The sequence below is a fragment of the Camelus bactrianus genome, chromosome 25 (genome assembly GCF_048773025.1).
Source record: "Camelus bactrianus isolate YW-2024 breed Bactrian camel chromosome 25, ASM4877302v1, whole genome shotgun sequence".
NCBI classification, from domain to species: Eukaryota; Metazoa; Chordata; class Mammalia; order Artiodactyla; family Camelidae; genus Camelus; species Camelus bactrianus.
In genome coordinates this window covers 30410573-30428763 of record NC_133563.1, presented here as the reverse complement: position 1 = coordinate 30428763, position 18191 = coordinate 30410573, and the positions used below count along the sequence as shown (strand labels likewise).

At 45.4% G+C, this 18191-nt stretch overlaps 1 non-coding gene across 1 annotated transcript; it reads left to right on the top strand.

Annotated features, from left to right (window-relative positions):
• Nucleotides 1-6135: 6135 nt before the first annotated feature.
• TRNAR-ACG (transfer RNA arginine (anticodon ACG)) lies at nucleotides 6136-6208 on the top strand. Its single transcript has one exon. It is a non-coding gene; the product is annotated as a tRNA-Arg (tRNA).
• Nucleotides 6209-18191: the final 11983 nt, after the last annotated feature.

Genomic DNA, 18191 nt, shown 5'->3' with positions numbered 1-18191 from the left:
GGAGACCAAGCAGAGCTGCCTTTGCCAAGAGAGCTTGAACGTGGCGGGTAACAGAAATCGTCCAAGGCTTCCAAGTGAAGGGTAAGACCCAGTGGGCATTGTCTGCAGAGGTCTCTCTGGGAGGACTACGGAGGGCTGACTGCAGTAGAGAGAGTTGGGGAGGCCAGGTAGGAGGCATCTGCCCAGGTAAATCCTTTCCTGTGCAATCTGTATCTTTATCCTGGTCGAATCCACGGTGTTCATCCCCTCACTTGGCACAGTCTGGCCTGTCAAGGTCACGGAGGGCCACTTGGGCCAGGGCAGACACCTCCTCCCGGCCTCGCCTACTCTCTCTCTCTCTCTACTGCAATCAACCCTGCATTTAAGCAGCAGGTGAAACATTCAGTGTTTATGGGCTCAGGGAACAGATGCCCCAGAAGAATGCAGACAGAATAAAAGAAGCAATTTTGACTGTTTGGGGTTTAAGCCCAGCAAAAGCATCAGAGGGGTGCGTGGTGAGGACAGATTGTGCTTTGGTCTCACTGAGACCTCACGAAGCTTGCCTGGGCTGGGGTGAGGACAGAGTTGGGAGTGCAGGGACCTTGGGTCCTGCCACCACCCCTGCCAAGCTTGGGGGTTGGGGTGAGGGGTGGTTAAACCCCCAAGAGTTTAGAGAACCCAAGAGCAGGTGGCACCTGGGGAGCCCAAGCTGGGACAGTGTGGGAGCTAAGAAATGCCTGCACATGCCCGTGAGGCAGAGCACAGCGCCCCCAAGCCGCAGTGTGTTGCGAGAACAGCAGAATGAGCACAGAAACAGCGTTTCCTTCACAGCCGGGATGGGGCAGCACTCTGCGGTACAATGTCCTCGTTTCACAGAGAGCCGGAGGGCAAAAGGAGACTCGTGGTCAGGGAGGAGAGGGGACAGAGCCATGGAGTAAGGACCAAAGCCCAAACAGGAATGTCATATGCGGGGATGACTGTGCTGAGCTCCGCTGCTCTCTCCACGCGGTTCAGAAACCGTCGGAAGTCAGCAGTCCTCCTGGAGCCTAGACGCATCACCAAAGATGCCCAAATGGACCAAAATGACATTTCCAACACCTGCACCTAACAGAGGCTTGAGATCCTAACCAGATTTCGTTATAGAGAAGCAAAGAAAGCTATGTTTCTGGCCCACCTGAGGTCTTGAACCTAGACTCGTGCCTGCTGCCTACGGGTCTACGTGCCTGAGGAGTGGGTGGTCTGCAGGGGGTGTCAGCACAAACCGGTGACAAGCCTTGCACAGTGCCACGTGAGACTCTTTCTCGGCTGCTCCGTGGGAGCAGATGGTTTCACTGCAGGTGATATCCCGCTGGTAACACTCTTTATTTAGTCCGCCAGGTCCCTTTGAGGGTTCATTCTTGCTTCCTCTGAAGTGATTTGCGGTGACTTTTCTGCTGGGCCACCTCAGAGGGCGCCTGCACAGCATCCCCTGCCCCTGATGGCAGTGTTCAGTTAGGAAGGATGGAGACGGCTTCCCTGAGAAGGAATCTGGGGGCCAGGAGGCCTTGGGGCTCCCATCCAAGCTCTGCCACAGTCAGCAGTGATCTTGGGCAAGCAAGTCAACCTCTCTTATCTTAAAATAGAGGCAATTATTTCTTCACTGCTTAGTCACAGGAGTGAAGTGAGGAGGGAATGAGGTCAGGAATGGGAAAAGTTGGACTGAGGACCAGAGAACGGATTCGTGTGGTTCTGCTGTCCTGGCCCTTCATCCTTCAGCTTCTTCTACCACAGGTTTCAAGGCTGCATCTTCCTTGTTGGAACACGCGGAAACCTCAGTTGTGGGAGAATGCAATTACGACATAGTCCCTGCCCTGAAAGACCCATCCATCTTACAGCTCCCTGCACCAGGCCCTCCAGAGGCTTCCCGCTAGACTCAGAGCAAGACCCAAACTCCTTCTAGGGTCTACACCGTGCACCCCAGGGCCCGGCCCTGCTTCTGTCACCTGGGACATCACTCTGCTCATTCAGCTCCTGCACAGCAGTGTCCACGCTGCTCTCAAATGTTCACGTCTGTTCCAGCCTCATCCTTGCTGTTCCCTCTGCCCCAGATGACCTTCCACACTCACTCATTCACTTTCTTTGGGTCTCTAAGCAGCATCCGTGCCAGAAGCTTTGACCGTTCCATTCCCTCAGTTGACAAACAATAACTCATCTTCCAGCTCGCAGCTTGAACATCGATCACGTTCATCCCGGACCATCCTGTCTCCCCTCCACCCCCCACACACTCCACCCCACCTGCCTCTCTTATTTGAAACCCAGTCTTTACCATTCAACCCCTCCAGGCAGCAGAGTGACTCTGAATTTTAGAAAACAGCGTTCAAATCTTCTCTCCACCCCATTGTCTGCCACTGTCTCTCTTTTCCTTAGCCCTCCCTCGAAATGTTCCCTGATCACAGCTTTCCCTGATCACAGCTTTCCCTGAGGATTTAAATACTTTCAAAGGGAAGTTTTTAAAAGAGCAATGGCAACCAGTAGGCTGCCAGGTGGCTCAGAAAAGACGCAGGCTTCCTCCGTTCCCATCCCAGCTCTGTAACTCACTCTGCACATCACACTCGTTCACTGGGCTCCCAGCCTCTCACCTTTAACTGTGTGATCCCTAAAATCTCTTCCAGTCCCGGCAATTCCTTCACGGTCTGAACTCCACCAACCATTTGGCTTCTTCGCTTACAATATTTCCTTGTCCCTTCATGCCACTTGGGACTCATCCCATCTGAAGTCACTTGTGCCTTTTATACAATCAAGACCTAGAAGAGAAGACGGGCAAGTTTATTGAGGAGGGAAAAAAACTGCCCCAGTTTACTCGGTCATCTCTGTCTGATATTACTTTTCCAAACTTGTGACCAAAAGCCTTTTCTCTAGCCCAGCAATTTTCTTCGCCTCCAAGTTCAATGAAACAAAAGAATTTTCCTTAGGCTAACTAAGTTAGGGGAGGATTTGGATTCCAGACAGATCTTCTGCACACACATGGCTCCATTTGAAAGACTTGCCTATTGTTTTTGGAAGCCCTAAGAAAATTAAGCATATGTTCAACTTTTTTTTTTAATAGTCTCGTGAAAATGAGTCAGTTTATAGTGTGTTTTGAACTGAGTTCTACATTCCTGTGGGCTTATAGCTCTTGAAATTGGTAAAACCTACCTCCAGAGGAGTTGAGGAGCTCAAAAAATTCTGATGCTGGTTTCTAAAGAACCAGAACCAGAGTCTCACAGGCCTGAAGCAGATCCATCCTGACTTACCGCGAGACCGCAGGCAAACCTGGCTTCCCAGGCCCGGGGCTAAGCTCTTTATGCTGTGTGTCAGTTAATGCTGGGACAGTGGGGGACAGAATAGCTGGGGCTCCTCACACACCCCCCTCTCTCTATGTGGTCTCTCTACCTGCTCTAACATGCGGCTCCAGAGCTCCAGGTCTTGAGCTCCCGAGGTGCACGTCCCAAGGGTCACTGCCCGGAAGAAGCTAAGTTGCCGTTTAGGACCCAACCTCAGCACCCTGTGGCGTCGGTTCTGCCATGGTCTGTTGGTCCAGGCAGTCCCAAAGTCCCAGCTAAGTTCAAGGGGAGGAAACAGAGATGCCACCTCTCAGTGGGGGAATGTCAAATCCACATCCACATCACAGGAAGAGCGTGTGAGTTGGCATGTGTGCGGGTGCTGCCATCTTTGAAGAATTCACCTGTCAGGGAGACACCAGTGCCCCCAGTTACGGATGAAGAGACTGAGCCTGGCCAAAGTGAAGTGACTTATCCCAGGGCTGCACGGTGAACAAGTGACAGGGCCAGGGTTTAGGGGAGAGGGAGCCCGGAGGATGGAAGGCTTGGGGATGAGAAGTGCGCTATCCCCAAGTCCCTGCAGAGGTCAAAGGCAGGACAGGCAGTGCCAGGGAGCAGGGGCTCCAGCTTGTGTCCCAGAACGCGAACACGACCCACAGGGACAGGAACTATCTTGCTCATCTTTTTACCCCAGCAGAGCTGGGCACAGTGGGGATGGAGGGGTAAGGTGGGGAAGCGCAGGTACTGGAATTTGCTCCAGGTTGAAGCTGTGGGATGTTGGTCAAGTCTCCTAATTTCTCTGAGCTTCAGTGGCCTCATCTGTTAAATGGTAAGAATAATTCCCTCCCAATGAGGCTCATGGGGGATTCAAGATGCTCGCGTGTAAATTTCTTACTAGGAAACCGGTTAACGGTCATTATCATTATTATACTGACGTTTACAAAACTGAAATAAATCAAGAAGGGAGTTAGCGTTTGTGTTAGCACTTGGGTGGCCTCCAGTGAAAGGTGGGCTGCGACCTCTAATGTTTGGGTTGATAAGGAGAAGAACAAAGCTGGGTCTGTGTTGAAATGGTATGACAGAGACAACAGGCAAGCTCGGGGGGTTGAAGCAGGCACCTGTTACACGCACACAGACACTGAAACTGGACAACTTTATTTGCACTTGGTCAAATTGCTTACTCTCTCAAAGCATTAGTTTCCTTATCTGTAAAAATGAGATAATGGTATTGATCTGATGATATTGGTAAACAAATGAAATAATCAACGTAAATACCTAGCAGACTGCCTGGCATACAGCAAACTTTTAATAGGGGTTAGTTCTTTCTCCCCTTTCCCTTGATGGATGAAGAAGAACAGTGTTATAATGATAATTATGTTAACTATTCATATTCAATAATTTGAGTTGAATTTACAACGTCTATCCCCATGGATCGGTTTTGGCCATCCAGCTGTGCATTCTACATGCATTTATTGATCACCTACTATATGCCAGGCACAGTGCTGGCTGCCCAACCTACAAGAGAGAAACCAAAACACAGTCATTGCCCTTGAATTGCTTACAGTGTGGAAGGGAAGACCTAGGAGGAACTGTGCAGTTATGGGATAAAAACAAGCCTTTCATTTCCTCCCTGTTGTCTGCACTAAAGTCTGGTTCTTATGTGTTGATTTCATGATCTCCATGTGTGTGGCATGACAACTCTGCAAGTTAGATTTCATTGTCTCCTCTTTACATGAGGCTCAGAGAGGTTAGGTGTCTTAAGGAGTCAAATCCAGCGAGCTGGATTTGGATGCAGGGCTGCCCGGTCCCAAGTTCAGCTTGGTATCAGTCCATTTCTGCTCAACCAGTATTTAACACACATCCGCCTTGTGCCAAGCACTGGGCACACAGCAATTAGCAAGACATGCATGTTGCTCCCCAGGGCTCGCAGACTAGAGGAGAAGACAGGCACACCAGGAGGGATTTTAAATTTAGGATCAGTGAGATAACGCACATAATGCTTGCTGCAGCACCTGGCACATCAAAAGCTCTCAATCAACGTCAGGTATTGTCACTATGAATACAAGTGCAAAGGAAAGGGAAAGGCAGGACGCCATGGAGCATAGACAAGGACGGGCAGCCCAGTCTTGGGTGTATCACATGTGTTCTCCACCCAGGGTTATTTGTACTTTAACTCATACTGCATTCCATTCAGAGCATCATTTTGGAGAGACCCAGGGGAAGACTGCGACAGCCCCAGGTAGAAGGCCCAAGGGTGAAAAAACTCAAACCCTACCAAGAAGAACTCCTAAGAGAACTAGGGATGTTGGGCCATTAGAAATTTCATCTGCCTGCTTGTTAAAATGACCTGGACTAATACTGTTTTTGTTTTTTGTTTTTTGTTTTTTAATCTCAGTGAAGGAAAACTAAAGATGAGTATAGCAGCTCCATAAACATTAGGTGCCCAAGATCTTTACATCTTTCCGCCTTGCCTGCCTTAGAACTGGCTTCTGTCCTCAAGGTTGCCTCATATTCCAAAATGGCTGCAAGAGTTCCAGCCATCATGTCTCCACCCTGGGAAGAAATCAGGAGTGTGTTACATTTCCCAGTCTTCCTTGCAGTTATCTGGAGCAATGCAACTAAATTCTAGCCAAGGAGATGTAATCAAAAGTTGTTGGGTAGAACATCTAAGAAAATTCCTTAAAAGGGGCAGACAGCTGTCTTTTTCCTCTCCCTGACACTCTCACCTTTAAATTTCCTTCACTGAGATTTAAAAAAACCCAAACAAATACAATATTAGTCCAGGCAATTTTTCCAGGCAGGCAGATACTTATGCACTTAATATATAACACATCATCAAAAAATGTGTTTCCAGGAGGGGCCGGTGGCACAATGGATAACGTGTCTGACTACGGATCAGAAGATTCTAGGTTCGACTCCTGGCTGGCTCACTCGCTCCACTTTTCAAAAAATGTGTTTCCTTTCTTCTTTCCCATTGTCTGTTCAAACCACTATAAACATACAGAGTGTTTTATTTTAATCTTTATTTTGTTATTTAAGCCTAATACTAATGCAAATATATTTTCGTATTCTGTATTTTATTTAAGACTCATTGTAATTATTTTGGTATAGACTCTTCATAAACATAATTTTCATGGCTGTGTAATGCTCTATCTAGTGGCTAAATTATAACAAATTTGCTGTCAGTAATTAAAATATTTCAACTAAACTTATATAGAGAGAAGAACATTTCATGAATAAGGCCTTTTTCCATTTTGGATCACTTCTTTTGTTTGTATTTTTAGAAGAGAAATCATTGTACCAAAGAGTAAAAATAATTTAAAGTCTTTGATACATGTTGCCAAAGTCCTTTCCAATATTTAACTTTTATATGTGAGCCAGTTTCACAATTAAGTTTTTGCCTATTACTTTCAAAAAATTATGGAGTGCTTGAAGACAGAAGTTATATGTATTCTATAACCCCATCTCCTATTACAGTGCCTGACTGTAGGGTATATTTTAATAAATATTGATGTAGTGAATAAAAATGGTAATGCTGATTTACGTTCCCATCAGTGTGAGAACGCCTGTTTCATTATATCCTTGTTATAACTGAATATACTGACACTAGGGGGAGAGGAGGTGGTGGATACAGAGGATGAATTTCTAAATATATGTCATGACCTTTCTAGAAACTCCTCGGCTATTTCAAAACTTACAAGCACTGGCAGAACCCCAGTTTTTGACTTTTCGTTCAGAATCTATCCTTCCCTACTTGTATGCACGTTGGCAAAATCACATATTTATAAACAGTCTTTGACGATCAACAAAAGCAATGAGTTTCCTGCAAATGTTTCTATCAGTCTGCATTGCTATGTAACAAACCACCTCAAAACTTAGTAACTTTAAAAAGCAACCATTTATTAAGTTCATGGTGTTTCGAGTCGAGAACGCTTAGCTTGGGCTGAGCTGCACAGCTCATGGTCTAGACCAGGCTTTCTCATCTACCTGCAGATAATGACCTGGTCAACTCCTGGCTTGGCTGGAGGCTGGCTGATAAAGGATGGCTCCTCTCACCTACCAGCAGGCCAGCCCAAGCTTGCTTACATGGCATCTGGAAGGGCTCCAAGAAACAGAGTGGATGTCTGCATTGTCTCTTGAGGCCTCAGCTCAAACCTGGCCCACCATCACTTCCCTGGCTTTCTATTAGCCAAAGCATGTCACAAGGCCAGGCCAGATGAGGGATGAGGAATTAGACGCCTCCTCTGAGATAAAGGAGCTGCAAAGCCACACGACAGGAAATGGATGCAGGAAAGGAAGGAATGAAGAAATTAGCCATTTGGCAACTGATCATTGTTTCCCCAAGTGGCAGAATGAATCAGTCCGCCGAGTGGATTACTTAATCTTGTCCAATTGGAACTTGAAGATTATTTACCTCCAATAATTGATATAGTACCCCAGAGATTTAAGAAGTTTCAAATAGTGTTGCCCTGGCTAATTTTTCTGTAATTGGCAATTTAGGCACAATGTGCAAGGACCAAAAATTTTTGGGTGCAAAATGAGTCTCAAGGAAGCTTAGGTGATGGGGCAGCTGGTGGATCCAAACATTCCCTAAGCCTCTCCTTCTCTGTGTCCTCAGCACAGAGGAAGCTGCTCATCTCTGCTTTCAGTGAATAGAAGCCACAGTTCCATTCATTTCTAAACTGCACCGCATTGTACAGAAACACAGGTTAAGGGTTGGGGTGGGGGTAAAATTAGAAAAGAAGCTGTCACCAGTTCATTTTCACCTACCCTGGTTCAGGTGATGGTGTTTTGAGTCAGGCTCTGCAGCAACGTTAATAGCCTGGATTGGTGCCGAGAGCTTGCAGAGTCCTCCGACAGGCTCAGTTCTGCTCACTCTAACTGGGGATCTGTGAGATGTGCTTCCCAGAGGCAGAGGGAGACAAACCCAGTACCCCACCTTGCAAACTTTGCTTGCTTGAAATTCCTCTAATGGAAAACCAAGCCATTCCCTTCACAGCGAGAAATCTGTTTTAAAGTGTGAATCACTAGAGGAGTCATGATTGTTATAGCAGTTACATAATATAGCACATATGCATGCAACTATACATAGTATGTCTGTTTCTTTAATGGGAGATCAAGCCATTCCTGTCACAGTAAGAAATCTGTTTTAAAATATAAACCACCAGAGCGGGGGAGGGTGGAGCTCAGTGGTAGCATGTGTGCTTAGAACGCATGAGGTCCTAGGTTCAATCCCCAGTCCCCCGTTTAAAAATAAGTAAATATATAAACAAACCTAATTACCTCTCCCCTCAAAAAAAACACAACAAAAAAAATATAAACCACCAGGACTTTAATCATTATTAATTTAGTATAATTATCATTATACTAATTCTGTATTATAGAATTATGTATTTCTATATATAATTTATATTTACGTAGTAATATGCATATGTTACAGTTGACCCTTGAACAACATGGAGGCTAAGGGACACCAACTCCCATGCAGCTGAAAATCCATGTATTACTTTGACTCCCCCAAACCTTAACTCTTAACAGCCTGCTGTTGACCAGAAGCTATGAACATAGTCTATGAGCACATATTTTGTGTGTTGTATGTATTATATACTGTATTCTTACAATAAAGTAAGCTGGAGAAAAGAAAACATTGCCAAGAAAGTCATAAGGAAGAGAAGACACGTTTACACTACTGTGCTGTATTTGTTGATACCGTTACGTTTACATCATCTGTTTACAAGATCAATCATCTGTCAGTACCTACATCAATATCGTCTTATATGATACTAAACACTGTAGAGTTACACTAACACTAGACATCAAAAATGAAAAGAAATTCATGTTTATTTACATATAATGATTCGCGCATTGATAACCAAGAAGCAGCGGTGTAATTGCTTTATGGTGGGTAGCCTAGGATAATCGACATGATCGCTTCACGGTAGCCTGCACTATACAAGGCTATACGGTAACGAATACATCATTATAAAATGTTTATGACATACAGTATTACAGCCATATTCACAGTACAATATTGGAAACACTGTTATATTTTTTTAAACTGTGTTGCAATGTAATTCTTTGAAAGCAAAGTTATAAAACAATGTAATAATTATAAGTAAGGTGCTACTAACACATTATTAACTTTATATTAAATATTACACACCTTATGTCTATGTAAGATAGGCTAGTATCTACATATATTTTATGCACTCACAAATACCTTTTTCTTAATTTTTTTTTGATATTTCTAGGCTTTGCAGTTCATCTGCAAGTGTTTTCAATTGTCTTAAATCTCAAAAAAAAAAATTCCAATATATTTATTGAAAAAAATCCACATATAAGGGGAGCTGCACAATTCAAACCCATGTTGTTCAGGGTCAACTATATATAATTGTTATATAACATTAAGTAATATATTACATAATTATAAAACATATAATAATGAATTTTTAATGGACAAAATGTATGAAACATTGGACATCAGGCAACAAAGAACAGTGATCTCTGAGAGATGGGCAACAAAGTGAGCCCCTCAGTTGCCCCAGGATATTGACTTGGCCATGGAAAGGGTTCTGCGCTTGATTATTGATGTCTGACCTGGGCTGAGGGAGGGCCGACAACAGCCCTCAGCCCTGTATTTCCCTGAACAATCCCCTGTGATTGTTCAAATCTTTGCCCTTTCTACCCTCTTCCCGACTCTGACTTTCAGGACACCTCACTTTATAGTAATACTACGTTATCTTTGACAATGCACAAAACGTTTACATGCACTGTATCATTCGCTCTTCTTAATTATCCAGTATACCAATTACACACTTTCAACCTCAGGTAAAGAAACGTGGATTGGAAATGGCTTAAAGAATAAAGGGACTTATTTTCCCAGATGCCAAAATGTCTAGAAGTACAGCAGTTTCACAAATGGATAATTCATTTCCTCAACAACATCATCAAGGGTGTAGGACCTTCCGATCCTTCTCCTCTGTCACCCTCTGCTGGTGAACCCTGGACCTCATGGTCCAAGCTGGCTGCCACGTGGGCAGACACTACGTGTGGATACACAGTGTTCCCCCAGAGCGATATGGTTCCTGAGGCCCTCTCTAGATCCCTGTGGCTGCAAAGGAGCAGAGCATCCCCTCAAACCTACCTCTGACTCCAGCACCAGGGCTGTTGTCACTACTCCAAGCAGACTTTTGGATGATCCTGCCTTGGTGATGGCTAATGACCTAGATGATTTGTTGACTTATTTTTAGCAGGAAATGTAAAGCAGTAATTACCAGGTTTGACTTCTCCCAAAGAGGAAGCTTAAATTTAGCTTCTACCTGCAGTTCTCCTGTGCGACTTTGGAGCAAATCTATTCAACATCACATAGAAAACACTAATCATGTCACATAGTTTGGGGATAAACTAATTATCTGTTATTGCTGCTGCAAATGCTAGAACATACCTAATTATCAGGCTTGAGGAACACAAACTTTGTTGGGGACTGTGACAGCCAGCCCAGCACGGAGGGACAGGTCTTCAAGCTGGTTGGCCCTGGCAAGAGAGAAACAGTCATCCCTGTTCAAGCTGGCAATTTATTCTGATGACTACACAGTATTCCTGAGCCCAGCTATAATGCAAAATCAAGCAAAAACAAAAACTGGATTAAATAATTAATTGCCCAAGTGTTACAGCCAACACTCGGGAGGTAGTACAGAGGACATAGCTTAGAGGTCCAGAGCACAGGCTCTCGCACCTCCCTGGCTTGGTGTGGACCCTGGCTCTGGATCTTATTAGTTGTATCATCTCAGCCAAGTTGTTTAACTTCCCTATGCCTCACTTTCATCACCTGTGAAGTGGGACCAACAAGAATAACAGTATCTATTTGACAGAGTGTGTCAAGCTTAGAACTGCCTGTAGCACATGATAAGTGCCGGATATTATTATTTCATTATGTTATCTCATTTATCTGAATGTTTCTAACACCCCTGTAGGATGGCTGGAATCAGGACAACCCCTAGAGCAGTTACACGGGTGGTAAGGGATGATTGGGAAACACTCAATTAATTGTTGCAAAAATCAGTCCCCTGTGAGGAGGCAGAGGCCAAGTGAGTAAGTGACTTAGCAGGTCACCCAGGCAAGCTGGCCCTCCTACTCCACAGCCACCCCTCCCTGGACAAGGTTTCCTCCCCATCATCTCTGTTTTGAGCCCATCATGCCTCTGCTCACATCCACCAGCAGCTCTCACTACACCAAGGGTCAAGGGCAGGCTGTGGGCAATTGACAAAGGACCCGGCAGTGGTCACCTCTCTCACCTCGTCTCCTGCCACCCTCCCCCCCACTCACTCTGGCCCAGGGCCTGTGGCCTTCTTTTATTTCTGCGCAGTCAAGTTCATTCCCATCTTAGGACCTTTGCCCTGGCTGTTCCTTTCATCCCATAATCTTTTCATGACTGATTCCCTCTTATTGTTGAGAACTCAGATTAAATATCATCTCTTTTTAAATGCCTTTCCTGGCTACACATGTATGCTTAAGTAATCATTAGTCACTAATTAACAGATAGCTTTGTTTTAATGAAGTACAATGTGAAGGTACTTAATACCACTGTACTGTGTATTTTTATATGGTAAAAATGGTAAATCTTATGTGTATTTTAGCACAATTTTAAAAATTTTACTAAGACTGAGACTTCCATCTTGTTGGCTCTCTCTATCTCTCTCTCGTTCCCTCTTGCTTGCTGGCTCTGATGAAGCCAGCTTCCATGTTGTAAGCTGCCCTATAGAGAGGTCAGCATGGTAAGAAACTGAAGCCCTCTGTCCAACAACCAGGGAGAAATTGATTCTTGCCAACACTACATGGACAAGCTTGGAAGAAGATCGACCCTTATTTGAGAGACATCTTCATCACAGCCCATGAGAGACCCTGAGGCTGAGGACCCAGTTAAGCCATATTGATTCCTGACCACGGAAACTGAGATCATGAATGTTAGTTGTTTTATGCCACTAAATTGAGGAGGAGGGGATGTTTGTTACACAGCAATGAATAATTAATACACTAACTGTTGGTTAGGTTGTGGGTAAAGCAATGGAGACAGAGCCCCCTAACCCAGGCAGGAGGGGGCCCTACTAGCCTGGCACTTTAGAAGTGCCTGGTCTCTTCCTCTTCCATACAAACACCCCCTCTCCAATGGAGTAGGGTCACAAAGGGCCAAGGGAACATGCCCACCCCAGGCTCCAGGTACACAAAACTCCAGAGTCCTCTGCCCACGTATCACTGGGCTGCCCTTCAGGGTCTAGGGGGTGCTTTCCCTTGTGAGGTTAGACCATTGCACTGTGAGCACAGCCTTAAGGCCCAGGGATGGCTGTTGCGGGTTGGGGGACAGGCTGAGCCTGGACATATGGTCAGGATGCCCACAGTGTGTTAGCCTGATTGTGACATTTACATAATTAAACATACAGTTTGGTGCCTCCATTAGTACTCTGGTTCCCTCTCCTACAAATCTTAGAGGCAGCCCTGAGTGGAGGTAATAATGAGGAGTGAGTGGGGTCATTTACGTGTTAAGTACTCATCACAGAGCACGGCCGGCAGAGGGACATCGATAAATCACAGCTCCCTCCCTGCTCCCAGTGTTCCTGTGACCAAAGCAGAAAAACTGACTCACTGGGTTGGCCGTTGGGAATAGGTTTCTTCCCAAAGCCTCCCTGGCTGGTAATTCTGGGCCTTCTGGGGTGAAAGGCACTTCAGGCCTGGGCCAAATTCACAGCTCTGGTATGGGAAGCCCCTGTGGCCAATCCTTGAAGACAGGCTTCCTGTGGTTTTCAGAAAGCAGGAGCAGGGTGCAGGCCTACGCACCAGCTGGGGCTCTTCTGGCCCTGCCCTGGGGCCTCTTCAGAATTTTGGCAATGGTATTCGAATTTCTTCTTACCAGGAAACGAGAAGAAGGGGGAAATCCTTGAGTTCCTTGGGAGATCAAAACAGGCTGCTTTGTCGTCCTGTTGTTACTGTTTCAGCAAATATTTTTTTTGAGAAAGCATGGCAGCAGCGGGTAAGAGTTACTCTTTCTATCCGGTTAGTGTGAACATTCTAAGCTTGAGTACCGGCCTTTGCCTCTCACTACCTGTCGGGCAAGTTACATAATCTAAGCAGCCTTGTGTCTTCATTTGTAAAATGAGGGTTAAAAACAGTTTCCCTTTACCTAGAGTTTATTGTACTAAGTGAAGTAAGGCAGACAGAGAAAGACAAATATCATATGACATCACTTACATGTGGAACCTTAAAAAAAGATACAAATGAACTTATTTACAAAATAGAAGTAGTCTCACAGACATAGAAAACAAACTGATGGTTACTAAAGGGGAAGGGGGGAGGGATAAATTAGGGGTTTGGGATGAAGATATATAAAATAGATACCCGAAAGGCCCTACGGTACAGCACAGGGAACTAGTCAACGTCCTGTGATAACCTAGCATGGGAAAGAATTGGAAGAAGAACAGATTTTTATATACGTGTGTGGACGTATAACTGAATCACTTTGCTGTACACCTGAAAACACTGTAAATCAACTATACTTAAATAAAAATAAAGTTTCCACTGCATAGAGCTGTATGAGGGATGAAAAGGATAATCACAAATGGTCCTTAGACAGCTCAGGCTCCTCGCCTGGAAATGGGGATTAAAAACAGCACAGACGCTTAGGGATGAGGTTAGGTCATCTCTCGGTCCAACACCTGCCAGAGAGAAGGCGCCTGCTGGGGGTCGAATGGTGGCCTCACAAGACACAGGTCCACCCAGAATGCATGAATATAGCATCATTTGGAAAGGGGGGTTTTGTAGATGTAATTAAGGATTTCAAGATGAGATCATCAAGGATTAGGATGGGGCCCTAAATCCAAAGACAGGTATTCTGGAACAGAGAAGAGAAGGGGAGAAGACACACGGAGGAGAAGGCTGTGTTAAGACAGAAGCAAAGATTGAAGCCAAAACACACCTGGGGCCACAAGAAGCTAAAAGATGCAAAGGGGGGTCCTCCCCTAGAATCTTTAAAGGGAAAATGGTCCTGCTGACACCTTGATTTCAGACTTCTGGCCTCTAGACCAGTGAGAGAATAAATTTCTGTTGTTTTAAGCTGTCAAGTTTGGGGTAATTTGTTACAGCATCCTAGAAAAATAATGAAGGCCTTAATAAATGTACAGCTACTATTATCTGTTGCTTTTCTTTGCCTCACAAGATTTGGGAAACCTTCTCCTGTCTAAAGTGGGCAAACTTCTGTGTGATGCCCTGAGACACAAAGGAATAGGTTCATTGGGGGTGACCTCGGTTCCTGCTCCAGTCCTGCCCCCACCCCTCCCGCTGGGATGGGGCTCCATCCTCGGTTGCCTCTGTGCCAGGGTCTCTGAGGCTGGCAGCACAGCTCGAGCCAAGAGACTCCAAGCCACGGCATGAAGCAAATAATTGTCAGCCAGATCCCAGATTGTTTTGTCACATACGCTTTGCAATATGACAAGTAGGCGTCTAAAATATGCTCGGGGGGGGGGGGAGGCAGCAAGAAATTTTCCAAAAGCTGACATGGCAGCCCGCGTCACTCTGCTGGACCGAGCGCCAGTCTGGTTCTTGGCTTTGTTCCTCCTGTCACGTGATGCTGTGTCACTCGGGAGGGCGGTGCCAGCCGAGGACCACCAGGAAAAGAAATGCCTGCTCTCGGCGGGGTTGAAAGCATCAGCTTGACTCCATTGGCTGCTGTGGATTTTCCTAGATGACGTCATAATAACAGCTCTACTCCTATAATCATAAAAATAACAACAACCCACAGCTCCTGGGTAGACGCCCTGTGCGAGGCACTGCACCACGACACTTACGTCCTCTTCCTTCCCGAATCTTCACAATAATTGTATGGGGTGGGAATCATTATTATTATCTTGCTCTTGCAGAGAAGCAAACGGAGGAAGAAGGAGGTTAAACAGTTTGCCCAAGATTCCATTTCCAGGAAGTGGTAGAGGTGAGGTACCAACTCTTACCGGCCTGTCTCTAAAGCCGGAGGGTGAGCCCTGTACGGTCACTTTGTACGGCCACTTTCCATCATATTTTACAGGTTGTTAGAAGAAGGACCAGAGCACCCTCGCTCCCATAGACCATGATTGCTTCTGTGTGCACTTAATAACCTTTCCTGGTTCCAGATAGGAGGTCAGTGGCTAAGATTATTAAGATGTGGAAAACATAGGTAACTGAAACAGGATTATTAAAATTGGGCAGATTGGGTTTCTCCCTCTCCCACTTCTTTTCTCAGAGCCTGGCATGTACAGACGCTAAAGCAACAGAAAGTCTTTTGTCATGTAACTCAGGGCTAGGAAGGAAATTAATATACTTTTAACACAATATGGTACAAAAGAAATGTTAGCAATAGGTTAATATTGGTAGTTGAAAAGGTTTAATTGAGGGAAGATTATTCCAAAGACATCTTCCTTTTCCCTGACTATTCTTAAGACCTTACTATAGACTGTCCACCAGCATTCATTCCTCCTTTCTTCCTTCCTACCCAAATTCAGGTTTGGTTCTCTCTCTCCAGTGTCACACTAGATGGCAGCTGACCTGGCTCCCAGCTCCAGGGTTGGGCTTGATTGACCTACGGGTAATCCTGGTCTCTCTGCCAGTGATTGGCTTAGGAATGGTCACTCCTCCAATTCCAGCAAGGAAATATGAAGAGAAGTCTTTCTGAGCTGAGCAGTGACTTGGTGGCTCCTGGGAGAAATGTCTTTGCTTCTAGGAAAGAGCCACGGAAAGAAATGGACCTCTTTGTCCTCTAGATCTTGTCATGTCTGAATCTGAGGCTCAGAACTGATGCCACCGTCTTGTCACCAGCGTGAGAAAGAGGAAAACTAATCATGGCAGAGCAGAGATACACAGAGGAAAGGCTCCTAAATGCCATTGTTGAATGGGTGATTCAGCCAGCTTTGGATCCACCCTGCCCCCTGGAATTCCTGATATGTGAGATAATAAACTCCCTATTGTTTAAGCCAGCTTGAGTCAGGGTTTTGTTTCTGCCACCAAAAGCATCCTGACTAATACAGGATTCAGAGCAGACTCTCCTCCCTCTCCTCCCCCATCCAGCAGCTGAACTGAATGCCACTGAGGATTATCAACAACCCACTCCAGAGGATGCACATACAGGAGGGGCTTGGGACCGGGGTCCTGGATACAAGAGGAGTCAAGGACTAAGGCTCCATACCCACGGGGAAGTTGAGTAAGTTAGAGAGCACAGTTACTGAATCTCCACCATCCTCTTTACTTGAGTGTGTTGGACCACATGTTTGATGGACTGAATGTTCTCCATAGTTCCATATGCTCCCCAGGTGCTTCCCTGGCCAGCCACCCTTTTGCAGGTCATATCACCCTTTCTTCCATGAAATACGCTACACCAGCTGGAATTACAGATCACTGACCCCAGTAGAGTCAAAAAAGGCCATCTAATCCTGTCCCTCTCATTTTGTGAATGGGGGTCCGAGGGCCAGGAAGGGGAAGTGATTTCCCCGAGGCGGTGCAGAGGAAGTTTGTGGCAGAACCAAGAATGACATGAAGCCAGTGCTTTCCCCACTATACCACCAGTCCCCCCAAGTGCATCCTAGAAACTGTCAATAGATTTTAACAGCCAGAACAGTCTTCCATGGTCAAATAAACTCAGAAAGTGCAGCATTAAATAAATCATGTTACAGATTTTTCTAGACCAGGGGAACTTCTCATAGTTTTTTTTGGTTGTGCTTTGTATGCTGATTTGTTTGTTTAACAGTAATGCCTGGTGACTCCTTAAAGCTGAAGTGTGTATACAGTCTTTCTCAAATCTAGTGGACCATGGAAACGTTCTCAGAGCATCTTACAGGATTTGTGTTCTGTAAATTACATTGTAGCAAATGCATAACATGGACCTGCCTCCACAAGGATGGGATGAGTTCAAGATTCAAAGAGAAGCAGAAATAGGCAGGGGTGGAAAAAAAAAAGGATAGATGACTAGTCAGATAAATGGCTGGACAGATGGATGGATGGATGGATGGATGGGTGGGGGGTGGGTTGAGAATGAAATATGATCTGAGCCTCTGACCTAGAGCAGACTTGTTACATGAACAAATACATTTTTTTTCTTTTTAGGCTAGCTTGAATTGTACCTTAGTCAGATTGTTGTGGTGGTGGTGGTTGCTCACAATAATGCACAACAAGCCAACCCGAACTTTCACTGATTCACCACAACCGATGTTCATACCATACTCTCGAATCAGCTGGGCCAGGCTGGACCCCAGGCTTCTGGTCGCAGCCAGGTCTTCTTCATTTGTCTTCATTCCAGGACCCAGATTAACAGAACAAAGGCCACCTGGTGCGTGTTCTTCTCAGGGTGGTAGGACACAGTTCCAGAGAGTTGGTGGCAATTCCCAGCCACACGCCACTGGCCAAAGCCAGTCTTACTGTCAAAGCCCAAAATCACTAGGGAAAGAAAACGCTACTCTGCTCACAGGGAAGCCAAAACAGGAGCAGGGAAGAAAAGAAGAGCTGCAGACAAATTTTAAAAACCCACCAGAAACTGGGTCTTCTACTTACTTAAAAGCCAAAGAGTCTTGAAAAATTCAATCAGCTGGTTAATCCGTGGGTTCCTACTTGGTAAAGGGCCTTTAAGCTGTCGAATACTTTTTAACTAGACGTCAGATGCTGTACCCTCCCTGACTCTTCCTCACTCCCATGACACTCCTGTCTTCTCCACTCAGTCTTGTGTTATCCTCCTCTTCAGACTTGACAGAAACAATTATTTCCCTTTGGTATGTTTAATACAGACTTTTATCATCGTGTTATGGATGAAGAATTCAAGCTAATACAGGGTGGGGTAACCTGAGAGCCGACAGCCCAATGTCGGCAGAGTTGCCATATTTGCACAGAAGTGGTTGTTTGTTCAATTAT